The sequence below is a fragment of the Muntiacus reevesi genome, chromosome 2 (genome assembly GCF_963930625.1).
Source record: "Muntiacus reevesi chromosome 2, mMunRee1.1, whole genome shotgun sequence".
NCBI lineage: Eukaryota > Metazoa > Chordata > Mammalia > Artiodactyla > Cervidae > Muntiacus > Muntiacus reevesi.
The window spans coordinates 41836923-41844939 of record NC_089250.1 but is presented as its reverse complement, the minus strand read 5'-3'; positions in this window follow the sequence as shown (position 1 = coordinate 41844939).

Below are 8017 nucleotides of genomic sequence, written 5' to 3'. Positions count from 1 at the left end.
CAGGCCTCGGAGGAAGAAGGCAGAGGTTCTGGTCTCCAGGTGTGGGCTGCCCGGGGGCCATGATCTGAGCTGACCCAGCATTCAAACCTTTCTCAGCAGAAGTCAGAGGGACACTCCAGACAGGCCAGAGGCCTCTTTCTTATAGCCAGTGAATGAGAACCAGAGAGGGAAAATGACTTGGCCCAGGTCGCCCAGCCAAGGAAACAGCAGAGCAGAAATAGGAAACTAGCTTTGGAGCCCACGGCTGTTTATGCAGCTAAGCTTTGACCCGGCTATATTTCCCACAGAAGTAAAACCCGAGGGCAGAACTTATCTCAGGCATCCTAACAGTCCACACCGAGTGTTTCAGTAAGGAGCCCAAGGCCATGGGGAAGGTGACATTCCTGCCCCCGGGGCCACATAGTCCAGCTGGAACTGAGTTGCCTTCAGCGCCCCCCCAGAATTACAGGGGTCGCTGAGGGTGGCAGGGAGAGAGCAGCTTTCTCGATGAATACCCATCTCCGGCCCAGGCCTGGCACTGCTCAACAAACCTGGACCGGGCCTGGGCAGCCCGTCAGCAGGCTGGACCATCAGCTCCCCCTTGTGGCCAAATGTCAGAATGCCAGGCTGGGGACCCTCCACCTGGGACTGGCCCTGATGGCACCTTTCACCCCACAGGTGAAGCTTAGGGGTCTCTGGGTATGGAGGCTCCATCAGTGGCTGGCCAGAATTTTGGGGTGAATGCTTAGCTCATCCTGAAAGCTGCAGACATGTAGAGGACCCCAAGCTTAAGGGAGATTCCTGCTGAGGTTAAAAAGCTGGCTCAGGGGTCTCCCCTAGTTCTGGCCTCAGCATTTCCCCCAGAGCAGCCCCCCGGCAGCCCACCCAGAGGCTAAATCCCCAGCCAACCTTTCCAGGCAGAGACGCTGCGATGCTCAGCCCCTGGTGCTCCTAAGGGTCTGTGAAAACATTTCAGCTCAAAAGTTCTAAAATTCGAAGGAAAAAATGAACATAATAATGACAAATGTATGAAAACGAATCCAGCTGTATTATAGTCCTCTGTGCCAATACAGCCATGAAATGTAATTTTTGTGTGTGTGTGTGTGTTTTTTAAATGGAGGATGAGACCATGAATGCTAAAATCCCTTGGGCCCAGGACAATCACCATTTCACCTGGAGGCCCTTGCCTCCAGAGAGTTCTTATTAAGGCAAAAAATTAAAAAAATTATTTCCAGAGAAGAAACACGATGAAGCTTTCCTTGTTTGTTTACATGGAGTGGATTGGCTCGTCTGTGCTCTGAGATGGACAGATAACCTTGAACAAGTGGTTTAACCTCTCAGAAACATCTCTCATCTGAAAAGCAGAGAAGAAAGGAATACATTCCCAATAGAGCTCCTGTGACACATAGAAATGGGAGCTTAATAATAATGGATGGATTATCCACAGACTGGATGTTTGTGGCCCCCTCCAAAAGTCCTGTGTTGATGCCCTATTCCTCACTGTGATGGTCGTGGAGGTGCGGCTTTGGGGAGAAGATTAAGGTGAGATGAGGCCATGAGAGTCATGGGGTTAGTGTCCTTACAAAAAGGAAGAGGGGGCTTCCCTGGTGGCTCGGTGGTAAAGAATCCACCTGCCAATGCAGGAGACCCAGGTTCGATCCCTAATCCAGGAAGATCCCTGGAAAAGGAAATGGCAACCCACTCCAGTATTCTTGCCTGGGAAATCCCATGGGAGAAGAGCCTGGCGGGGTTGAAAAAGAGTCAGACACAACTGAGCGACTAAACAATAACAATCAACAAGAAGGAAGAGACCAGAGCTGCCTCTGTCCGCCCCATGAGGACCCACAAAGAAGGCCACCATCTGCAGGCCAGGAAGCAGGCTCTCACCAGGGCCAGGTCTGCTGCCCCGATCTAGGCCTTGCAGCCCCCAGGACAGTGAGAAATTACCCCGGCCTGCACTATAGTGTCGTGTTATGCTGTGACAGCCCAAGCTGGCAGAGACGAATTACCTCCATCATAATTCTTTGCAGGCCTAAGTACCCCATGGGAGGAGAAACAGACTCGTTTGCAGGGGAGCGAGGACCGGCCTTAGAGGGAGTCACAGAAGGTCCCAAGGGTCTACTCTGTGCTCCTCTGGGAGCCAGCCCATGACTGACCACCAGCGTGGTGGGACTGGCCACTGATGTGGAAGCCACTGGCCTTATCACTGGTTTTTACTGACTCTCTGGGTTGAGGACAGGGCGCTGCAGCCTCTTTCACTCTCCAGGCACTGTGGGCAAGTCGTGAAGCCAGGTTGCTTTGCCAGGACACCCTGACCAGTGTTGGTTTGAAGATCAGAAACCCTAAAGAGTGGAAAAATTTGGGGCAGCTGTGGAAGACAGCTGGCATGATCTGCGAGTTTAGGAACTGTATGCAGTACAGGACCACCTTGACCACGGCCCCTTTGTTTCTCAAATCTTTCCTCCCTGGCATCCTTTCTTTTCAACTTTCCGTGATACTGGGGTTGGCAGATTATGGTCCATGAGCCAAATCTGGCCTCATCCATTTTTGTAAAGTAAGTTTTATTGGAACACAGCCATGCAGTTCATCTGTGGCCAACCTGGCCCTGTAATGATAAAGTAAAGTAGTTGAGGCAGAGATCATACATTCCAAAAATCTGAAAATGTTTATACAGTCTTTGCAGAAAAAGTTTACCAACCTCTGTTCTAAACCACAGGCAGTTACCTCTCTACCCCCAGATTTGCCATGTAAAAATAATGAATCCTCCTGTGTTGAAGACATGGGGTCAGCTTTTTGCTACTCATAGTGTAATTGATGCAATAATACTTACACTTGTACAGAGAGTTTTCACAGCTATGGGAACATAACATAGCAACTTTGAGGAGATTAAGAAAAAAAGCACATCCCAAATTCTCTTTAAAAGAAGGAGCACGGGGATCAAATTGGACATAGTCCTACGTAACTCCAGGAGGCTCTGTTCACACCATAGAAGAGTTGTGCAGTACACAGCCTGGGCAGCTGTCCATGGCAGCCCTGTAGCCCTGCCTTCATCTATTCATCCAGTCACTATGTGTGGATTATCTCTGTGCCTGATACTGAGGAAGGTATGGCCCCTGATCTTTAGAGTCTCACATAATAGAGGAAATAAACTGAGTATTGACATGTTTAGGACAGAATTATATCCCCCTCCTCCCCTGCCCCCAGTTCATGTTGAATGTATAACTCCCATGTTACTGTATTGGGAGATAAGTAGACTTTAGGGTAAGTGTCCTAGAGAGGCAAATACAGTTCAGCAAGTAGCTTAACTCCCAGCCTGGGGTACAAGGATGTGCCAGGCCACCTGGCAAGCTCCTTCCCTACATTCAGGTGGGTGCATCCAGCCCTGAGACTCTCGTTGACTGATGTGCTGTTTGAGAAGCAGGAACAGACCCAGGAGATGTGAATTCCAGTTACTCGGATTTCTTCTCTTTGGTCTGCATCAGAAAGTCCTCTTTGATCCAGGGAAGTAAAATGCCAATCGGCCCTGAATCAAAGAGGGCTTTCTGATGCAGACCAAAGAGAAGAAATCCGAGTAACAGAATTTACATCTCCTGGGTCTATTCCTGCTTCTCCAGGCTCACTTAGGCCATGGGCCTGAACTGTTCCAGGCAAAGCATGTTGGTCTTTAAGCTTCCATCTTCCTTTGAGTGTTTGATTTCCAGAGAATATGTTATTAAAAGAGAATATGTTAAAAGAGTGTTTTCTTTGCCTTGGCTCAGACGGGGACTCTTTCTGCCTCCTCTCCCATCTCCCTGCCCCTTAAGTGTTGGCGTGAGGCCACGTCCGAGCAAGCTTGGCCTCTGCTCTGCCCAGTGGCCGGTCCTCCTACACATCCAATGTCCTCTGGGTCCAGGACCGAGTGTTGGGTTAGGTTGTCCCAAAGGAGGACAAGAGAGCAAGGACTTAACATGTGGCTCTGAGAGAGACACAGACAAGCCTCTGCCCTCATTGCAGAGAGGTCCTTACCTGCTCCTGTGGCACCTGCACGGCAGTGGCCCAGGGCACATGTCCAAGCTGTAGACCAGGGGGCATCTTCTCGGCCAGCAAGACTGGAGCAGCCTCTGGAGGGAGGTTGGGTTTGGCACACGTTATCCCCAAACCTGCGGAGGGTCTTGTTCACGTGTCAGCTGGTCTTGTGGGGACACTGCAGGGGGAACCAGGTCCTAAGTTGAGGGAAGGGGGCAGTCAGCCAGCTCCATCTAATGACCCCTTCAGTGTATGTGTGTAAGAGAGAGAGAATGACCACTCTTTTCCCAAAAACTCAGGCCTAAATTCACTAGACCACCACCCAGACTTAATCCAGCCAATCCCTTAATATCTAGTCAGTCTCTCAGTCCAGTTGATTTTACCTCTGAACTGTGGGCATGACCTTCACCACTTTCTCCCTTGCGGCCACCTCCCCTTCCCTTTCCCCTGCTCTGAGAAACTCTGAGAAAGGGCCCTGGACCTCACACCTGCAGCCTCTGCTGTCCATCTGTCTGTCTCCTAGCTCCCACCCCATTATCCCCCAACTAAAGTCCCTCAAAGGGTCCCCTCTGCCTCCAGAGTAAACCTCCCCCATCTTTACTCCTTTATTCTGCTCTTTTCAGATGAGAAAATGGCAACACACCCTCTCCTTTACCTCCTGAAGCTGCTCAAGGGCAGAACTCTACCAGGGGCCTGGATTCACTAGGAAGTATTAAAAAAAAAAAAAAAAAAAAAAAAAACCACCAAAGGAAACCCAATCCATAGTGGCCTGCCCTGGTTCACTGATAAGACAGAGATTTATCTATGTCTCTAGCTTTCTTCCGGTCATCCATCACCTCCTTCAGCTGTCGGAACATCCCAAGGAAAGTAGTGATTCACTCTGGGCTGTGATTAGAACCATCTGTCAGCACAGAGTTCAGGTCGTTACCGTGTTCACTCCTGCAGTTCAGGCACTGGGCTGCAGCTGGAAGTCAATGCTGACAGCAGCAGAGAGAAACAGCGCTGTTCTTTGTGGCCAGGAACCTTTGAAGCAAGATTCCCAGGACCCCAGCCCCAGAAGCCTGGCTCCCTATGATACCCCCAGGAAGCACGATGGGAAATGACCTCGGCTATGCTGAGCGTCTCAAGGTTCCATGTGTCTCCCTAAAAGACTACACGTTGAGGGCGATTTCACTGAACTGGGCCTCAAAACTAAAGTTTGAGAGCCTGGTGGAGAGGAAACCGCAGCTGGCAGAGCAGTGGTCCCCAGTGTGGGTCTTCCCGATACCCCCTCCAGCAGCCGCTGTGTCCCATGGAACACATGGAAATGCAGGTTCATGGGCCCCAGCCCAGAATCACTGAATCAGGTTTTCTTCAGGCAGGAGGCCCAGCAGTCTGTTTTAACAAGTCCCACAGGTGACCCTGTTTCAGGCAAAAGTTTGGGAACTACTGGAAGAGAAGCCAAGGAAAGTCCCATGTCCACCTGCATCTCCTCCTAGGGAAATCAGGGTTGTGGGCCTGGATGCTTCAGATCCATCTACCCCAACCCTGGAAATCCCAGCCTGGCTGCCTTCCTACCCTACCCCTGTCAGAAGACAGTGCTTAGTAGGTAGCGGAGTTTGCTACGGGTTTTAATAAGTGCCAGATTTTAAGCCACATTCTTGCTTGGCAAATGGTGGGTCCTAGGTTCATGTTCAGTAGACATCACCATCCACCATGTTGAATCACGACGGTCACATTTGCGAAATACTCCTTTCTTGTGTTAGTGAAGGTTCTCCTGGGAAACAGGCCCAGTGGGATATGCTTTCCCATGAATATAGAGAGGGGAGGATTTATCACATGGGACTCACTCCGTCATGGAGGCGGAAAGTCCCTCTGTCCACCTGCAGCCTCGAGACCTGGGCACCTGCAGGCCTGGGGATGAGAGGAAGCCATAGTGCCAGTCCCAGTCTGAGGTAGGAGAACGCCCACATCCAGCTCGGTGGTCAGGCAGAGAGCAGACCCCCCTCCTCCCCATCTTTGTTCTCTTCAAACCTTGAGGGACTGGATGGTGCCCCTACATTGATGAGGGCAACCTTCTTTATTCAGTCTGCTGACTCAGATGCTCATCTCTTGCAAGGAGACCCTTAGAGACACCCAGAATAATGTTTTACTTGCTACCTGGGCATCCCCTGGCCCAGCCAAGTTGACCCATAAAATTAACCATCACTCACTTCATAGTGTCCGTTCCTCCCATCCCACCCAGAGGCATCCTGTCCCTGAATGTTACTCCAGGTAGTAATCAAGCTCTTGTTGTTTTTCAGTCGCTAAGTCATGTCCAACTCTTTGCGACCCCATGGACTGCAGCACACCAGGCTTCCCTGTCCTTCACCATCTCCTGGAGCTTGCTCAAATGCATGTGCATTGAGTCAGTGATGCCATCCAACCATTTTATCCTCTGTCGTCCCCTTCTCCTCCCACCTTCAATCTTTCCCAGCATCAGGGTCTTTTCTAATGAGTCAGTTCTTCACATCAGGTGGCCAAAGTATTGGAGCTTCAGCTTCAGTATCAGTCCTTCCAATATATTCAGGACTGACTTCCTTTAAGACTGACTGGTTTGATCTTCTTGCAGTCCAAGGGACTCTCAAGAGTCTTCTCCAGCACCACAGTTCAAAAACATCAGTTGTTCAGGGCTCAGCCCTCTTTATGTTCCAACTCTCACATCCATACGTGAGTACTGGAAAAACCATAGCTTTGACTAGATGGACCTTTGTTGGCAAAGTAGTGTCTCTGCTTTTTAGTATGCTGTCTAGGTTTGTCATAGCTTTTCTTCCAAGGAGTAAGCATCTTTTAATTTCATGGCTGCAATCACCATCTACAGTGGTTTTGGAGCCCAGGAAAATAAACCAAATTCTGCTGGGCCAAATTTCCAACATCCCTTTCACCCCTGAATTGTTTTTTTCACCCAACTTGTGCCCAATAAGTTAACATTCATTTTCCTCTCTCTCATTATTCATTTTATCTCTCTCTCTCTCTCTCCTCCCATTTTTGGTGTCATACTGGTGTCACTTCTATGATGCATGGAAATCCTAGAAGCACACCTGTGACAAGGTGAAGGTTTAAAGTCATGTCAGTAGAACAACCCACATTACAAACTTCTAAAACCAAAGGTGCCTTGGGCATCTCAGTCAAAGTTTCCTCCTCCTGCTTTCCCTCAAGTTCAATATAAATGAAAAACCTGTCTTTTCTAAAAAATAATTTTATATATGTGTTTATTTTTGGCTGCACTGGGTCCTTGTTGTTGTGTTCCGACTTTTCTCTAGTTGCGGTGAACAGGGGCTCCTCTCTAGCCGTGGGGCTTCTCGTTGCTGTGGCTTCTCTTGATTCAGAGCGTGGGCTCTAGGACACCGGGGCTCCGCGCCTGCGGCTCCTGGGCTCTAGAGCACAGGCTCAGCAGTTGTGGTGCACAGGCTTAGGTGCTGTGCGACGTGTGGGGTCTTCCCGGACCGGGGATCAAACCCGTGTCTCCTGCATTAGCAGGCGGATTCTTTACTGCTGAGCCAGTAGGGAAGCCCCAGACTGTCTTTGAGATCATGTTTAGTATCGAGTGGATTCACATCCTTCACAATCCAGCCTTCAGGTCCATCATGCCTCCATTCAGGGGTGGCGACCCCTCCCCAAGCAGTGTCCCCACATCCCTGAGCCAAGCCTGTGTGTGTGCAGTCAGCTGGCTGCCTGGCTTTGGGTTTTAGTCCTTTGTGACCCAGGCTGACCCTCGCAGGATGCTGCAACCATCATCACAAAGCAATCGATTAAACCGATTACATGTTTCTAGAACACAAAGGAATGTGTTTTTGTAGGCTGATTTGGGAACTCGTTACCTTTGTTTCCGTGAAGAAATGTGTTCAAGTAAGAAGCCAAGTCCCCTGACTCAGGTCACAGTTCCCTTGTGATTAGAAACGTCCTTCAGCTTTATCAAGTCTCCCAGATTGGGCAGCCCTTGCTTTAGAGGCATGTGAGCTGCTCCTGGGGCCGCCTTCCAGGTGAGGCCCCCGGTTACAGGTGTGGGGTTTTG